The sequence below is a fragment of the Hipposideros armiger genome, unplaced genomic scaffold (assembly GCF_001890085.2).
Source record: "Hipposideros armiger isolate ML-2016 unplaced genomic scaffold, ASM189008v1 scaffold_108, whole genome shotgun sequence".
NCBI lineage: Eukaryota > Metazoa > Chordata > Mammalia > Chiroptera > Hipposideridae > Hipposideros > Hipposideros armiger.
In genome coordinates, this window is record NW_017731458.1 from 2,396,775 (window position 1) to 2,400,873 (window position 4,099).

The window sequence follows — 4,099 nt, forward strand, 5'->3', positions numbered from 1 at the left end:
GCCCAAGCTCGGCTTCATGCATAGGAAAAAGTCCCTGTGTCAAAAGAGCTTTCAGTTGAACGAACAATTTCCCTCTAGTTAGACATTTAAGGTTGCTCCCTGTTTTCTCCTATTAAAAATAGCTCCCCAAGGAACGAAGCTTTTGTAATCCCAAAGATAGACTTGTGGGTCAAAAGTTATACTTTGTCACTTTTGTGAATGCTGCCAGATTGCTTTTCAAATGAGTCCATTTAAATCATCAGTAGTAGTATTTGTGGGCATGTTCCAATTTCACCACAACCTCACCAGCACTGGGTATTATCTTGCCCAAAAAAGGTTTGGCATCCAGCTTGTTCAACAGGCAGCATTTTCCTTCTTGGGGTTCACATCTCCAACCCAGTCCATGAATGAGAGAAAGAGCAAACTAAAAATGTTTCCTGAGGTAGTGGCGTTTCAAGAATAAGAGGTACCGGCAGAGAACAAATAACCTTAAATTAAACAAGTAAAAATGTGCAAGTGAGAAAGAAAAGAAGGTTAACTGGGCAGATGTCACCTTTCCCCCAAACATTTCACAGATAATAAATATTCCACATCATCATTTAATGTCGCCAGCCTCCTTCCTTCTACCCACCTCTCCCCTGCACCAATCTCATTGTATCGTAATTGTTTACTCAGCTGTCTCAATGACCAGATTGTGAGGCTAGACCTAAGGGCAGGGACGTTTTCCCATCCAGTTTCTGGAATAGACAGTGACACACAGTGCTTGGCACGATGGACCACAGAAGTTCTCTGAGAATTCTCATTGAACTAGTCAGAACATCTCCCACTAATACATGATGCTGGTTGCTAACACTCTTGTTGCACACTAATTCTGTAGGAGAAAATTTACATGAACTCATTTTTTTGGAGGGAGGGGTCAGGCAGGAAGGAGGCAAAGCTCTTTAAGGCCAGGCTGGAATATGACAGAGATCCATGGTAGGAGCTCTTGTGCACAAAGTACTGGGGAGAAGAGGGTTAGGGTTTATGTCCTCTACTTCCCTTCTCTCACCCCCAGTGCCTGGCTTGGAGCTGAGCCCAGACCATCTCCATAAAAGCCTACTGCTTGATTGGCCCACACCACTTACTCGATGCCCCTTGGAGTGGACCCCAGACGCTGCATTAAGACAATAAGCAGACACACTCCAAGCAGAGCTAGGCCCAGCTCTGGGGCAGTGGAGATGGCCTGATTTGCATTTGGAGACAAACTGTTTCTCTGTCTTTGTCACTGCCTTAAAAGGAGGGAAAAGAGGGTTTGTTACCAAAGCGAGTGCTAGGCTGCAAGAGGAAGACTTTGCAAGTTCATGACTGAATGGGTGGTTCTCTATGGTGGTACACTTGTTGACCCTGATAGCCAGAGGGTGGTGGACATGTTTAATGCCTAAGGAGGAGGTGTGGGGTGTGTGTTAGGGGTGCCAGGTGGCAGGAGTTTTAGACTGGTCTGCTTCCTGGCTGGGGGGTGAGGAGCAGGCCAGAGAGCAGGGGAGCAGGTGGCCAGGAGGGACCACTGGAGGCTGACATCTGAAACTGCTCTGGGTAGTGGGTCCATGCAACCTGTCTTGTGCCTGTCGGCCCCTCAGGATAGCAAACTTTAGAAAGACTAGCAGAAGCATGCATTTCCTTTGCTCTCACGGTTACACTTTTAGAAAGTCATTCCCAGAGAGGTTCCCACAATGCACCACGGAAGTGTACCTGTGAAGGTAAAACCAGAAAACTCCCTTATTGTCCATCTGAGAGGGCCAGGTTGACCATATGGTGAGATGTGAGGAACCTTTATAAGAAGGAGATAAGACTGTAGAAAGAGAACAGAGCAGGTTCTAGAAGGGTACGGTCAAATACATTTATTTACTTATTTATTTATTTGTTAGTTTGTTTATTATTTCATTTGTTCATTCATTTATTTATAGTTGGAAAGCTTGTAAACATTTATGCCAAGCTGTTAACAGTGAGATGGGCGTTGGGGGAGAATTGCACCTTCATTTGCATTCTATTTTATACATTTCTATATTGTATGGACATTCTACACCAAACATTAAAAAAATTTTTTTTCAAGAATGCTAAAGACAAATTGACACCTTCAATCTATGAACAAGTCACCCAACAAAGGCACAGCACCTGCTTCCTCGTTCCTTTTGGACACATCACATCCTCTGAAGTTCACAGGGTGAGGAGGCCTGGGAATTAATCCGCTCTGCCACGTTGCTGCAGTGTTTCCTGCCAAACCATTTGGCCCTTCTGCGACTCGGTCTGTCCACCTATAATGCAGGCAGACAGAACATCTTTGATGCTTGGGAGCCACTGGGAAGCATGGTTGGGGGTGGAGGGGGCGGATAAAACGACACTGTGTTAGCAACTCCACAACCACCACTGCCATGTGGGTTCAGGGTCAGTCTCAACCTCAAGGGGGTGGGGGGAGGGGAAGAGGAAGGCAAGAGGGGAGAGGAAGCGCCAGCCAGCTAGCGTCTTCTGGACTCAGCCCCTCCTCCATCCGACTCTCTTGCTGACCTCCTTCCTGGCACAAGGTCTTTTTACCACTTGGGCTCACCACTTCCTTCCCTGACGCTCCCCGCTCCTCCAGCCATCTCCAGCTGCCCCTGGTCCAGCTTCCAGCGGTACAGACCCATACAGATTGCTTCTAGCTTCGTTGAGGTCCAGCAGCTCACACCTTTGGACTAGGTGACAAAAATGTCCTTTTTATTAGCAAAAAAAGAGAGGATTCTGGAGAAAAACAGAAAGTAGTGCTTGGATATCCCAGTGAAAAGTCAGAAGCAAAGAGAAGACTGGCCAGGCTTGAGTAGGCGTGAGGGGCAGGTGGCCGTTGCAGCCGAGGATACAAACACCAGCCTTAGGCCCAAATGAGCAAGAAATGCGGAAGGAGGGCTCAGAATGAGGACCACTTGGTGGAGCAAGTCAGAGAGGTGGGGCGGCATCAGAACCCAAGGCATCCAATGCCAGAATGAGGCATACCAATCTGGGCAGCTGAACTTGAGATAATGACAGGGAGACCAGTGATTTGGAGACCTGCCCAGGTCAGCCCAGCCTCCTAGGTCTTGAGATGACACGTTCAGAATTCATGTGGCCCCGGCTCAGGATTGCCTGTCAGCATGCCTCCTGACCTGCTTGGTACTTATTAGGAACTCCTCAGATATTTGTCACATGAACGGGCCAGGGAGTACATCCAGATGTCCTTTCCACTCACAAGCAGCCGCTGGCAGCTTCGGCTCAACAGCAAACTAGGCCACGGGCCTGACCCAGTTTCCCGGTGCTGCCGGCCAAACCCAGGGAGCAGCAGATGCTTCGAAGCTGGAGTCCAGGATGACTCAAAGGCTCCTGCTCTGCGTCCCCGCTCCACCCCCCCTCCACACCTCCCCCCACCCCCGCCTCTTTGCCGGCGGCGCATTGGTTCACCGCCTTTCTGACATTTGCCTCGTCGGTGATTCATCTCCCAGAGGAGACGAGAAGAAAGGGGGCCTTGTCGTCTCTCCGCGCTGGCTTCGCAGCCCCGGCCAGAGGCTGGCACGTCTCCTGGGCAGCACCGCCCCCCAGTGGCCGCGGTGCCCCAGCTCAGGATACGGCCCTGGGGGTCTCGGCCCAGCTCCCAGCTTGCTGGCTGTGCGATTAGAAGGCCAGCTCTCTGGAGCCCATTGTCAGCCCTGGTAAATACGGAAGGAATGACATCACTACTTCTCTGAGAGACCATGGGCTTCGCCCTGGGTTAAAGCCTCAACAAAGGAGGCAATTGTTTCTTCAGCGCCCTGGGAAAGGGTGAGCTGGGCGTCCCAGAACCCTGGTCTCTGGGCAGCTTCTCATAAAGAGGGGCCGGAGGGCGATGGCCCTCCAGCTGGAAAAAGGGGAATTTGCCTTTTCTGCTGAAAGCTTGGGTTATGTTCTCTGCACCCCCGAGACCACGTGTCTGCTGCATTTTAAAAATAGGTGCAAACAACTGCCCTTCTCTTTTTGTGAGTTGCCTATTCATCTCTTTTGTGCATTTGTCTATTTTTTTTCTTATTGATTTGTAGAAGCTCTTACAAATGGCAAGTCTGCCACATGTGTTACAAATATTTCTCTACACTTAGAATTTACC